This window comes from Pelmatolapia mariae, linkage group LG9 (assembly GCF_036321145.2).
Source record: "Pelmatolapia mariae isolate MD_Pm_ZW linkage group LG9, Pm_UMD_F_2, whole genome shotgun sequence".
Taxonomy (NCBI): Eukaryota; Metazoa; Chordata; class Actinopteri; order Cichliformes; family Cichlidae; genus Pelmatolapia; species Pelmatolapia mariae.
The window spans coordinates 5,069,601-5,085,357 of NC_086235.1; positions in this window are offsets into that span (position 1 = coordinate 5,069,601).

Here is a 15,757-nt window from a genome sequence, read left to right on the forward strand (position 1 = left end):
TTTGTGATAATGGTCATATTTGAATGATTACTGTCATACAGATGAGAGAAAGCGTGAGACAGAGACTGCTGGAATTAACTCTATCAGCAGAGAGAGAGAGAGCGGTACACTCACTGTAAATTCATTAAAATATCTCATAAAAGCTGCCTCTGCATTCAATGACAAAGCAAAACAGAACAAGTTTTCAGGTCTGCCTCTGCCTCTACTCTACTTTTTTTTGACTTTCAACAGAAAATCAAGTGACTTTATCCTCACTCTAACCCTGAGTCACACACTGTCCTGCCATAAGGAATATATTCACACTGCCAAATGCATGTTTTTCTAGCTTTTATTAATTACAGGTGATGACAGAGGAATTTTTTCTTTCCCTTTTTTATTACCACTGATGTTTCTGGTGACAATATCTCAAAACAGCTGTGTAGTTAATACAGTAAACACAGCAGTCTTGTTAAAAGAGGGATAATTTTGCTGAATAACACTGTTATTCTTTACCAACACAGTTTTTCTGTGACAATCCCAATTTTTGTTTTCCCATGTAGTGGCTTCTTGAAGAGGTTATCAGGAACAGGTGGGCGATCAGCCCAGGTGTGTTCACCCAGAGGCAGGAACCTGTGATAAGTCATATCCATGAATATAAACACAAACAAATGAGTAAAAGAGACAAGAGAGGAGAGAGGAAAACGGAAAAAATCAAAACCTGGAGCAGACAGCCAAGAAGTACTGAGGGACTATAGGTTTGTCAGTTAGTCAGAGTAGTTTTTGGTAATAACATCAATAAATAAAAATAAATGTGGATTGTAGTGTTTCTTAGAGAACAGAATTCAGGTTTGCTTGCTTTTATTTCTTTTTGTTCCCTGTCTGTTCTCTCTCTCTCTGGGCTGATAGTCAGTTATTCAGAGAATTTTATTTCATTACATATAATGTATTTACATCAGTGTCATTCCAATCCAGAACCCCAATTTCTAAGTTTCTCATTGGCTTGACAGCATAGCTCTGTTGGATGAGGCCATCTACATTTCACCAAGGTTTAATTTAAAGGTCCGGCAGATGTTACTCAGGAGAAATTGCTATTCAGTCAAAGTCTTATTGTCTTGGAAAGAAAACTGTTCAGCCTTAGAGTGACAACCACTGGGCTAGAGAACCGAATAACAGCACCTGCCACACTGAAATAAATCACTGAGGTGCTTTTTAAACGGTTAACCTCTTAGCGTTTCATTTTATATTAGCTAATATGCTGGTAGGTAATGTGCTCTAAGCTAACTTTGCTCAATGCAATCTCATGTTTCTAAATAAAAATGCAAAAAAAGCAGTTACTCACATCATTTCATATAAGTATAATTTTTGCTGAAATTGTAACTCCATGAATGAAGCAAATTTGGAAAGAAAGTTTACAGTACCTACAAAGCAAAAAACACGTTCTCGTTGTTCCTGTTGTTTGATGATGCCTTCTCCATAAGCGGATGGATCCTGTTTGGATGGCCAGAAAGTGGGGCGGATCTGCTGACCTGAGGACGGATCTGTCCTGGAGTGTGTTGCTTTTTGGATAGTATCTAAGAGTTACTGGGGCTCAAACTCAAGACAAAATTGGAATTTGAGCCCAAGTCTTGTCAGGCAGTTATCAATATCATTTTAATTTCTATAGCACATTTAAAAGCAACAAAGTTGACCTGCTTGATAATTAGTTAAGAACTAGAGAAAACAATTACAAAAAACACAAATACAGATAAATAAGACATGAGATGAGGCAATGACAATATACTAACATAAAAACAAAACAAAATAAACAAAACAAACATAAAACAAGTCTGATGGCAATCAAACTGAACTTGAATTAAAAGCCAACATAAAAAAGTGAGTTTTAAGACTCAATTTGAAAGACTGAATGGACTCTGAAGTACAAATATCAACTGGCAAGTTATTCCAGAGTCTAGGCGCTGCATCTGTGAAAGCCCCATCTCCTCTATGCTTCAATCAAGACCTTCAATTTAGACCTAAAAGCATCTGTCTAGAGGATCTCAGTGCTCTTTTGCAGTTGTATGTGTTGAGGAGTTTGCTTAAATAACTGTGTGCTATACCATTTAAAACTTTGAAAGTAAGTAAAAGAATCTTAAAATTAATACAATAATAGACAGGGAGCTAGTGTAAATTTGCTTAAAGTGGACTGATCTGTTCATACATTCTAACACTTGTTAAAACCTTGCACCAAACGATGGTTTGGTGGAGAGATGAGTGTTGAAGACCGAAATAAAGTGAACTGCAGTAGTCCGGTCTAGAGGTGATGAAGGGATGAATAAGTTTTTCTAGGTCTTTAGGAGAAAGATAAGGTAATTTCACATTACTGATAAAAACCGTTTTTCACAACTGTGGACTTGCTTCTCCAAAAACATGAACTGAACTGAACGTTTAGGGAAAGAAAGTTCTGTATTAACCAGTCTTCAACATCATGTAAACAGTTAAGTAGAGGCTGCAGTGGAACAGAGACATCCAATTTCAAGGGAAAGTAAATTTATTGTCATCAGCATACCAGTGAAAGGGAATGGTGTATTTCCTCAAAATAGATCCCAAAGGCAGCATGTATAAAAGAACAGAGTGGGACCCAAAAATCAGACCCTTGTGGCACACCACAACAAATATGGGCAGAGGTAGAGGAGTATTTCCCAATAACAACAGAAAAGGACCTCTCTGACAGGTATGATTCAAACCATGATAAAACTATGTCTTTAATATCAACAAATTGTCTTGATAAAAGAATGTTATTGTCATGGCTCAGAGGCCCGTGAAGTGGAATGGACTCATGCGCAGAACCAAAAGACCGGAGGCTTGAAGTGAGTTGCAAAAACAAAACTTTTATTTACAAGAATTCCTAACTTAGATAATCAAGACAAAAACAAGATTTAATTTTGTCCACAAGCGTGGTGTCTGTGAAGTGCTGGGCAGGTGGAAACTATGGCAGACCAGGGGCACTGAAACAAAGGAGAGGATAATCAGAACAGTCCAAGGAGTTGTGAGAGTTTCCCAGTTTTATAAGCTGAGATGGCTTACTTGTTCACAGGTGGGGATAAGCTGGAGGTGGAGGTGAGGTGAGTATTGAGTCCTTTACGGGTGCACAGGGAGGCAGGCAGGTGTGAATGGCAGTTTGCATGAAAAGGATTAAGCAGCAGCTGACCAGAATCCAGAAGCGTGGCTATGGCAGGGTTTGGATGATGAGTCCAGGTGCGGACTAGGAGACAGGAAGAGAGAGGTAAGTAATGCACACTGAGAGATACACAGAAACATGAGGCTGTGAACTAACAGAGGTTAGCAGACAATCTGGCGAAGACTTATTGTGTGCACTGCTCCTAAATACTGCCAGAATAATTTCCCGCAGCTGAGGAACGGGGAGGGGCAAGGAGGGCAGAACAGAGGACCATGAAGCTGGATTAGAGGCAGTGATGCAGCGGAGGGTGGCTTCCAGTTCCTGGTTGAGCCTCTCAGTTTGTCCATTCGTTTGCGGGTGATAATCTGAGCTTGGGCAAGGTTTTGCTCTGAGAGCTGTACAAAACGTTTTCCACACCTGCGACGTGAACTGGAGATTGGTCACACACAATCTCGGTAGGTATTCCATGAAGTCTAAAAACACGGTCCGTTAAGACCCTGGCTGTCTCAGTGGCAGTGTGAAGTTTGTCCAATGCAATGAAGTGAGCCGCTTTGGAGAATCTGTCTGTACTCACTCACTTACAAACTGTACTCACTGTGAGTATAGTGGTTTTACCTGACGACACGGGGAGACCAGTGACAAAATCCAAGGAGATGTGAGACCAGGGGCGACGAGGAATCGAGAGGGGCTGTAAGTATCCGGCCGGGCGGCGTGGGTTTGATTTATTACGGGCGCAGATTGAGCATGCGGCCACATACTCCTTGACGACTTTATCTATTGAGTCCCAACAGAAATACCTTTTAATGAGAGAGCTGGTCCTCCCACCTCCTGGATGACAAGCAAATCTGCCTTTGTGAATCCAATCAATCACCTTAGATCGCGCCGCTGCTGGAACGAAACGCTGGTTCGGAGGACCTGTGCCAGGGTGCGGTTCCATCCCCAGTGCACGGCGGATGTCCTCCTCCACCTCCCAGGAGATGGCGCCGATTCTGATGCCTGCCGGTAAGATGGTGGGAGCGTCAGGTGGATTATTTGCCAGGTCAAACTGGCGGGACAGAGCATCCGGTTTGATGTTGCGGGATCCTGGTCGATAGGAAATAGAAAAGTCAAACCGATTGAAAAACAATGACCAGCGGGCTTGGCGTGAGTTAAGTCTTTTAGCAGTGCAAAGGTATATCAAGTTCTTGTGACCAGTCCAAACAATAAAGGGATGCTCAGCGCCCTCAAGAAAATGCCGCCGCTCCTCTAGCGCCAGTTTGACCGCGAGCAACTCCCAATCCCCAACGTCATAATTTCTCTCCGCTGGGGAGAAGCGGCGCGAAAAAAAAGGCGCAGGGTTGAAGCTTTCTGGCCGGGTCAGAGCGCTGGGACAACACCACCCCCACCCCAACATCTGATGCATCCACCTCAACTATGAACTGTTTACTGAGATCGGGATGGATTAACACTGGCAGACGTGAATAGTTCTCTCAGCTTAGAAAAGGGAGCATCAGCCTCCTGACTCCAGATTAAGGGAAGTTTAGAAGATGTAAGGCAGGTAAGGGGAGAGGCTTTTTGACTGTAATTTCTTATAAAGCTGTCACGGCTGGGGCAGCAGTCGTGTGGTGGAGTTAAATGAGGACCCAAGATGCAAGAAACGGCCAGATGCAGGTGAGCGTTTTATTTACAAAGGGTGAAATATATACAGAAATGAGGGTGGCGAGGACTGCACAAAGACACAAACCTAAACTGGGAAAAACTAGTAAACCTCGAACACGGGATGGAACAGAGAGAGACACGGAGAAATACCAACTGACGCAGAGAAACACAGACGACGCGACGAGGAGCACAAGCAGACACACACTATAAATACACACACCAGGCAATCAGGAATTGGCACACAGGAGGGGACGCAGCTGGAACTAATGGGCATAACGAGACACAGACCTACAAAGTAAAACAGGAAACACACAGATTGTTTTATAACACAAACTCGAAGACCCAAACAGAGCACAGAGGACATACACAGGTAGGGCTGATACAACACTCAAGCACTAAACACCAGAACCAAATCCTAAGAACTAATACCAAAATCAGAATAAACACAAAACACAAGGTAAAACCAAAAGGAAACGCAAAACGCTGGGTCAAACTGACCCAGGATCATGACAAAAGCGGCGATAGAAATTGGCAAAGCCCAGAAAACATAAGAGTTTTCGCGATGTTGGAACGGGCCACTTGACGACTGCTTTAACCTTAGCTAGGTCAGTCCTGGGTCACCTGTCCCCCTGCGAGGATGTAACCCAGGAACGACACGGAAGGAGAGTGGAATTCACATTTCTCAGCTTTGATTAATAATTTGTTTTCCAGCAGCCGCTGGAGCACAGCCTGGACATGTACTCTGTGTTCCTCAATATTCTTAGAGAAAATCAGGATGTCATCGAGATATACAAAGACAAAACCGTCCAAAAAATCCCTAACCACATCATTAACCAAGTTTTGAAAAAACTGCAGGTGCATTTGTGAGGCCGAATGGCATAACCAAATACTCAAAATGACCTAAGTGAGTGTTAAATGCCATTTTCCACTCATCTCCCTCTCGGATTCGGACAAGGTGATAAACATTTCGGAGGTCCAGTTTGGTGAAAATGGTGGCACTGTGAAGAGGCTCGAATGCAGAACTAATAAATGGTAATGGATATTTATTTTTAATGGTAATGTCATTGGGGGGTCGAAAGTCAATGCAAGGGTGGAGTGAACCGTCTTTCTTACCGACAAAAAAGGTGAAGTAGATGGTCTAATGAGCCCTGCTGCTAGAGATTCCTTGATATATTTCTCCATAGAAGCCCGTTCCGGACGTGACAGGTTGTAGAGCCGACTGGAAGGTAAGGTGGAACCAGGAGGTAAGTCTATGGCACAGTCGTAAGGGCGATGGGGTGGCACAGAACGTGCTTTATCTTTATTAAAGGCTTCCAGTAAATCTTGATATTCGGGAGGAATGGATGACAAATCTGTGGCCGAGTTCTCCTAATGTGAGGTTTCAGCGACCTCTGGTGGTGGTGCCGAACCGAGGCAGTTGGCATGGCAAAAGGGGCTATGCAGAGGAGAACCCCAGGCCCAGAGGCCGAGGGCCTCTGGGCCTGGGGCTCGATCACTCTGGCACAGCTGGCTGCCGGCGGAGCTCACGGGCACGTCACTGCAACCCCCTCTGGCTTCTGCTCCGCGGCTGCTGAGTGACCCCTTATCTGGGGCTTTCCTCAGCTCTTTCCGGGAGAGTGGCACAGTTGCCCCTCCGTTGGTCTTCCTTGGTCTTTGTGCTCTGAGGGCCTCTGGATGTCTGGAGTTTTGATCTCCTCCATACCTGCTTCATGCCCTGGGGGACGGGGCTATGGCTCTCCACACCCTCTAGCAGATCATTACATGAAGGAACCCTTTAAATACAAGCACGCTCATGCTCACAGGTGTACACACGGGTGCTCACAGACACAAACTACACCCTTTTTGGCTCCTACCTCAAAGCACACTCTGTGCTGTCGATCTTACGTGCTCCACAATAATATTCAATATTTAGTATTTACTGTTATATTCATTCAGATTACATAGGAACTGGGTATAGAAATATGTGGGACAAGTGCTTATCAGAAATTCATTCCTGCTCTGTTAACATCAATGGCTACATTACTCCAAGGCTCGACTACACAGAATTTATCCATCGACTTCCCCCATATGTGACAGATGTAAAATATCAGATAGCACACTGGCTTATGCTTTTTGGCATTGTCCCTGATTGACTAATTTCTCATCTTATCTAGAATATTTGATTAGTACTCTAAAGCTTATAGAATCTTCATCCCACCCAATCCAGAAATGTACGTTCCAGACTAATTCCTGCAACTACACAGGTGCCAGTTGATCTCAGAATGATGGTTGTGAAAAGACTTATTCTAAAGGAATGGAAGTCCGCTGTTCCTCCCTCCTTCAATGTCTGGCTCAACGACATGCTATCAGTCATACAAACTGAAAATATTCGATACCTAGAAACTTCTGAAGCAAATGTCTTGATGCATTCTCAATCATCCAGGAAAGTAAATCTCCAAAAGCTGATTCTGTTCATCTGGACGTAGCGTTTTGTGGGAGAAACGTTTCGTCACTCATCCAAGTGACTTCTTCAGACTGAAGAACGCTACGTCCACGTATGAACCACGTATGAAAGCCACAACCACCTGCAAGGCAAGTTCTGAAGAGTCAGCTGAATGGCAAGAACACAATCCAGGCTATCAATGGCTATCACCCCGCCAGTGATCAGGTACCCTGCTGGGATAATGAGCTGGCCAAATGAGAAAAAAAAGCCACTGACATTAAGCTCCTGACCATGCATAGAGGTCTTCACTCAAAATCCAGCACCCTGAGATTGTAAGCTGTGAATGTATGAAGTATGCTGAATACTAATGAGTGCTTGGTGAATACATCAGGCAACAGAAATCCAAGAAAGAACAAGAACAAGAGGAGGAAGCGTAATGGAAGGATATGCTCCTGCATGGTATATACCACCCGCAGACAGAGGAAGTGGCTTGCATCCAGAAATACTACCAGTGGATGGATAAAGCTGGATGGAAAGATAGCACATCAACAAGCTCTAAGTACAAGATACATAGATGCAGGGGTCTACCACACCAGGCAAGACCCCAGGTGCAGGCTGTGATGCCCCTGAGATAATCCAACACATAATAGCAGGGTGCAAGATGCTAGCAGGCAGGGAATACTTGGGACCCCATAACCAAGTTGCTGGGATACCATACAGGAACATCTGTTCCAGGAGCATCTGGCATGGAAGTCCTGAAGCGAAATTAGGACACGTCCCCCACGTGGTCGAGAATAATCAAGCCAAAATTCTGTGAGATACAGACAGACAAAGTAGTGATGGCTTACCAACCGGACATAGTAGTGGCAGACAAGCAGAGGAAGATGGTAGTAGTGATAGATGTAGCTATACCAAATGACAGCAACATCAGGAAGTACCAAGGGCTGAAAGAAGAGCTGAAAGAAGAACTCAAGAAGATGTGGAAGTTGAAGGTAACTGGTAACTGTGTTACTTGCATTCTATATTATGTGTGTTACTGCTGTGTATTTTTCTACATTTTTTCTTTCCCCCTGTAGAAAAAGTCACTCAGCTGCTGTTACAATAATCAGTGTGACTACGACTGTCTGGCTTCCTGGGAGCTGGAGAGCTGTGGTTGCTGTTTTGGAGTGTCTGCATGTCTGCCTCTTAGTGGCAGTGGGAGATTAGGATGGGTGCCTCCTAACAGCCTTTGGATGTGGGGCCTGGGGTGCTTGTGCTGGTGGGAGTGGTGGGGGTGGGTGAAGAGGGGGTGTCCTCCTACACCCTTTTCACGTGGCGAGACATTTGTATTTGTGCTCCATCCTTTTATTATATTTTCTCTATTTTTCCCTCCCTTCTCTTTTTTCTATTACATATAATGAAATAACTGAAATAACACAAATAACAATAAATAAATAAACAGAAAAATGAAACAAATAAACAAAAACAACCTATAGTGGATTCATAGAGCTCATCTTAAAAAAGCAGAATGAGTTTGGCACAACAGTGCTTTCACATCATAATTCTGCAAAAGCTGCCAAAGAGGAAAGTTGGAAGTCATTTCATAACAACCATATTAGTGAGTTAAATCTGTGTCTTATTAGGTGGAGGAGCACAATGAGTTTGTAGCACCAATTCCTTAGTTTGAGTTGTATTTCTGTCCTCATGGAGGTGGGTAAAAACACATAAACACAGCAATGTAGAACAAACATAACAAACCTGAAAAGAAATAACACAACAAAGGACAACGTGAACATCAACTGAACAGAACTTTTCGCTTTTCTCCATCAAAGCATTTCATTAACAAAAGTGTTTCTTTACAGACTGTCCTGAATATTTGTGGTTCATTGTTAGCCTCTCAACACAAGAGTGAAGGAAAACTTTTTGGGTGGATACCCACAGGTGTTCCAGGTATTTTCACAACACTATCCAACCTTTTGTTATATTTCTTTCAGTCTCATGGCAGCATGAGACGAGATGTTGGTGATAGGAGATCAGGGTTGAGTCAGCTGTAGAAAGATAGGAGCCGACCTGACTGAGATCAAATGCACACAATGAGTTGGTTGTTTGGTAACGTCTTCTGTCCAAACATTAAAATTATTTTCTAATGAAAAGTGAAAGCTGTGCCCCCCACGTTACTTCCTTTGGGACAGCTATGTTAAGCTCGAAAGACCTAAATTGTCCCTTGCAAACTGTGTTTTGAGTATTCTGATGCAGAGTGTAATAACAGTAATTTAGATTAGAAAAAAAAAACAGCAAAGATTCTTGTATATATGTTTTGAAGGAAGTTTTGAACTGAATTGAATTTGTTGCTTTCAAATATAACAGAAAAAACATGACTTTGATCATATGCGGTTCAAAAAAGGTGCGATATTGTCACCTGTTCTGCTTTAATTTATTCATGAATGATCTTTCTAAGTCATTAAACAAGTAGATTACTGGCTATATGATGGACGAGTTGATAATTTGATGTATGCTGACATTTTAGTTATTCAGTCCCGTTATAGTGCTGCCTCACAGCAGCTGTTCAGGGTCTCAAGCTACAGTTTGCAGTAAGATATTGAATTAAAAATAGTGTGACTGCTTTAGCTGAGGATGACTAGAACTTGTTTTTCTTTGTTTTATTTGGTGTTGATTATTTATTGTGTTAATTCATTACTGCAAGTGTTATTGTCCTTGTGCTTCGATTAATTTCACTTTTATATTCGAATATTTATAATATCTATTAAATTCTAATTACTTAGAATTTAAAAACAACTGTCTTGAGCAACCCATTGTGTACTTGGATTAAAGTAATAATTACATAATTGGTTATAAATGTGTTATTATTTTGGAAACATCACATTAAGATGAAGTCCCTTCATTGACTGAGAGATTCTCCTCACAAGAGTGGGTGAGATTTAAAGATCAGACCAGTGGTGGTCATGTCATCCATCAACTACAGAGGTTTCATGGATGGTTCCCCTAAGGTTCTCATGGCTGTGTGCAGGCAGGCAGGGAAAAGGAGCCAATATGCAGACTCGTGGAGGCAGAACTTTAACTTCAAGATCAAAACTAGGAGGGCTGGAAACTGAACTGGAAACAAAACACATCGGCCAGAATGAGAGTACGCTTAACAGAAGAAAACAAAGACAATAGGGACCGCGACAGAGGTAGTCTGATTAAAGTACTAAATAATTAAATATTAGCTATAGTTTTGTTATCTTTCAAAATAGGGGAAACATCAAACTGATATGTTAGTAAAGTCCCTTCACTGAATCAGAGATTCTGCGCACAAGAGTGGGTGAAACATATTCTAAGTTAAAAAAAACAAACAAACAAAACTTCCACAGCCAACTCTGAAGTGAAACAGTGGCAGTAACACATGTGCATCGGCTGAAATCAAACAATTAGTTTTGCTGATTAAAACATTCACACAGAACTTTGTGCTTTTCTCCCACATCTACTCTGGTTAACATATTAAATAATTAAATATTAGTTTTAGTTTTTATAAGTAAATATTAGTTATTTATTTAGTAATTACTAATATTAGTGTTTTTATTATTAGTTTTTTTTTATTAGTTATCTTTCAAAATACGGTGATTTTGATATGTTATTAATGTCTCTTTTTTTAAATCAGAGACTATCCTCACAAGATTTGGTGAAACATTTAAAGTAAAAACAACAAACAAAACCACCACCAACTCTGAATCAAAACAGTGGATTCTGGAACAAAGAACAACATGAGCATCGTCCGAATTCAAAAAGTTAGATTAAAACATTGACACAGAACTTTGTGCTTTTCTCCATCACAAGATTTGATTGACAAAATATTTCTTGACAGCAGACCTTCCTCAGTAGTTGTGGTTCATTGTTAGCTCATTAACACGAGTGAATGAAAACATTTAGGGTGTAACCCACAGGTGTTACAGGTATTTTCACATCACCTTCCAACTTTCTGTTATATTTGTTTCAGTCCCATGAGAACATGTTTTTTCTCTCTAAAAGCTAAAGACTCTGACAAGTTATTTTTATGATGTGGTGATAGGATAGCAGGGTTGGGTCAAATGTTAAACTATCAGAGCAGATCTGAATAAACAGAGATCACTGTCTAGTAACAGGGTCATTATGTCCAACAAAAACAAAGAAATTCTTCTCCAATGAAAAGCGAAAGCTGCTGTCCCAGATTCTTTTCTGCATAGTGATCTAACCAGGTCAGAGGTTTTCTGAATCTCTACAAGATTAACTCACATAATCTGAACTAAATGCTGAGTAAATTAAAATACAAAACAATAATTCACATGAAACATACAATGCGCATAAAATATTTACTAGATCTTTTGTAATATTAAACTTTCTTATTTGATTGTAGAAGGAGAACATGGCCAGTTTCAGCAGTGTCTCTGTAATCTTTTCATTTTTATATTTACCTCAATACGTCACTTTAAAAAGAGAAAAGGGCTAGAGGTATTAAACTCTGTGTTTTGGGTATTCTGATGCTGTTAAGGTCGCTGAGTCTGTTCCCAGTGTTTTGTGTGTGTGCGTGTGTTTTTTAAAAATATATGTTGTAATTTGTTTTGAGAAGTGAGTTATGTTTCTAGTTCTTAGTCTTTTGGTAATTTAGTCAGTTCCTTTTTGTGTGCAGGTTGTTGTCGTCTCACCCATGTGTATCCTTCCCAGTGTCACCAGTGTGTAGTCTATCATGTCTCCCTATGAATGTCAAGTTCAGTGTTGCTGTCTCTCTCTGACTGTCTCTGCAATTGTCACTGTTTCCATTCCTCAGTGTTTGTGATTTACTGTGTTTTGTGATAGTCATTGTTTTATGTGATTTGTGTTCAGTGTTGCTGTCTCTGTCTCGTTATGTCTACTTTACTCCAGCTGTGTTCCCATGTGTCTACACCCTCGTGTGTATATCTTGTTTCTGTCTCCCCTTGTGCTTTTTCAGAGTGTATTGTTCTTTTCCACAGTCTTTGTTTATCTGATTGATGAGTCATTAAAGGGCTCGCCTTCAATTAAACCTCCTGCTGCCGATGTGTCTGCAGTTGTGGGTCCTCCTTCACCACACCCTGACAGATGCAGTGTATACTGAAAGCTCAGTAGTGCTGTCATTTTCAGTTTTTGTGTGTGACCTGACAGCACTGATGTTGTTTTGAAGTTTGTTGAACTTCATTTGAAAATTTAGTTTGGTTTGGAAATTTGAGAATATGAAGATGTGATTCCAGAAATGTTTTTTCTTGAAAAGAGAAAACTACAGGCCAAGTTCTCTGGCTTGCATCAAAAATATTAGAACAAATTCTTCTGGATAGGCAGGACATGAAAACTACTGACAAAAATAAACAACAAAGATTTCTGCACATATATTCTGAATGACCTTGTTTCCATATCTGACAACGAAAATGTGACTTTGTTCATGCGAGTTTCAAAAAGGTGAGATATTGTCACCTTTTCTGTTTCAGTTTGTACATGGATGATTTTTCTAAGTCACAAGTAGAGTACTGGTTATATGATAGACGAGAGTCTTATTGATAATTTGATAGATGCTGACATTTCAGTTATTCGATTGCGTCATAGTGCTGGCTCATAACAGCTTCAGTTGAGGATTTTCTCTTCTTCTGTGTGGGAGATGAAGTGTTAAATTTTGTGAATGCAGGTGGATATTGAGGACATGTGATCTCTGTGGTGATGATGTTGAGAATGTGCAGAGCTTGTGTTGTAAGTACAGATATCCTTGCCTGTAATTTTACATCTGCTCAGATTATGTTAAAATAGCTGTTTTTAGAGACTACTGCACTCCATTATTTACTGCACACCTGTGGTGTATATTCAGTAAAGCAAAAAAATAAAACTTCAGGTTGCATGTCATGATGCATTCAAGATCTTGATCAAGCCGCCAAGGTGGAAAAGGACACGCCAAATGTTTGTGATTTGGCGTTCCTACCGTTCACTGTCTGCTGATAAGATTTTATCAGTGAATGGATTCAGATGGAGTCATAATGGCCTTGATTGGACCAACTTTAAGTGACACAAGACATTTCACCTGCTTCTGGAAATAGTGGAATAAAAGCTCATTTAATTGTTGTGTTTTGATTTATTTTGTGTTATTACAGAGGTGATGATGTTGTGGGTGTTATTGTCCTTATGTTTTTAGAATTTAGATTAAAATAAAAGCAGGTCTCTTAACATTTATAAATAACTGCATTAAACTTTCCCACATCTACTCTGATTAGCATACTAAATAATCAAATATTAGTTTTAGTTTTTATTAGTTATTAGTTATTTATTTAGTAAAATAAATAACTAACCACACACACACACACACACACACACACACACACACACACACACACACACACACACTCACACACACACACACACACACACACACACACACACACACACACACACACACACACACACACAACTCTGAATCAAAACAGTGGATTCTGGAACAAAGAACAACATGAGCATCATCTGAAATCAAAAAGTTAGTTTTGCTGAAAAAAAACATTCACATAGAACTTTGTGCTTTTCTCCATCACAACATTTGACTGACATAATATTTCTTGACAGCAGACTTCCTCAGTACTTGTGGTTCATTGTTAGCTCATTAACACGAGTGAATGAAAACATTTAGGGTGTAACCCACAGGTGTTACAGGTATTTTCACATCACTGTCCAACTTTCTGTTATATTTGTTTCAGTCTCGTGGCAGCATGTTTGTTTCTCTATAAGAAGCTAAAGACTCTCACGAGATTGTTTTATGATGTGGTGACAGGAGAGCAGGGCTGGGTCAACTGTTAAAATAGCAGAGCAGACCTGACTGAGGTCAATTGCACACAATAAGTTGGTTGTTTTTTAGCCTCTTGTGTCTAACAAAAACATTTAAATTCTTCTGTAATGAAAAGTGAATGAAATGAAAAGTGAAAGCTGTCTCAGTTTTCTTCCAGTGATCTAACCACTATCGAACTTTGTTATTATTTATTAATATTTATATTTATTCATATCTTAAAATGCTCAATTGAACAAAACCACAAAACTGGATAAACAAGAACATCGGCACTCACAGGTGCATATAAAAGACTTTAACTCTTACTGGAAAAGCAAATGGATGCTGACACATTTCAGCATGTGGCTTCCCTCCATGTTTCTGATACACATGTGAGAGTAACTCCTGAGAAAGCACCACCTTCACCTAGTTTATGGTGAACACAGGTGATGGCAATCATCAGTCTATCAACAATAATCAAAGTACATGATGCCTAGTTTTGTGCACTTAAATACATGCATCCAACAACAGCTGCACATAAATATATCTAAATGAAGAGAAAAGAAGGACAGAAAACAGGTAGACATGAAATAAAAAAAGTCAACAGCCAACACATATGGGAGACACCAGTGGCAAACAGTGTATCTTGGAGTATTAAATTATGAATTATTGACTTGTTTTTTGTTTTGTTTTAAATGATTATCCTTATGTGCTGCAGGGAACCAATAACTCTTGTTGCTATGTGTCTCCAACTACTGAACATTTAGATTTTTACTGTTTTGGAATACATGTTTAGCTTTTTGGAAATATGACATGCTGTATTTCATGTTTGGTATAATTCATATTCCTCTCTTTGAATGAGTTCCAGCAGTCAGTAACCACCTGCCTTCTATAGTGTTATTTTTGTGCCTCTATTCTGAGCGCATATAAAAAAATAAATAAATTGCAAGTGCAAATATACACACACTATAACAGCCCAGAATGTGGCTAAATCCAGTGGAGTGGTTTAGTTTAAACTATATAAAAACCAACAATGGTCTTAAAAAACTATATATTTAAAATAAAAAAATTAAACATGCTAAGCCAAAGTAGATATAGTTATATTCTGGACCGTGTTTCCAGAATGCAGTAGCTAGCAAGCTGATTGAAGACTGTAACAGCCAATCAGAGTTTTTGCATCCAGGTCTGTGATTGTGTGTGGCACTTATAACGGTACAAGAGTTGAGCATGCGTGGTGCAGAGATGTTGAGAGCGAGAGCGACACACTGAGAGCAGGTCCACAGATGTCTGTCAGCACACAGAGCAGAGATCTGGGCAAGAGCAAATGCCAACAACTGAGCATATATGTCATGGTCTGTGGAGACAGACCGTGCGGAGGTGTGTGTTGTGGACCCAGGTGTGAACACAGGTGAGGAGACGGGAGTGAACTTAAACTGAAAGCGAGCCTTTATTTGGGCCGATACAGAGGAAAGTAGACAAAACATAACAGGGGCCGAGACCGCAACTAACTAAAAACCTGAACTGGAAAAACACTTAACTTGGCCAGAAGGAAGGTACACAGACGACGCGACACAGACTGAATGAAACACAGAGACTAAATACCCACAGGGATGATCAGGGGAAGAGGAAACACAAGAGGAAGAACAGCTGACACACATGAACCTAATGACAGGACAGGGGCAGTGAAGCTAAATACAATGAACAAAGAACACCAGACTCTTTCAAAATAAAACAGGAAACATGGAGACATAGACATGACACGACCTTGACAACAAGAACCACACAGACATGAAACATG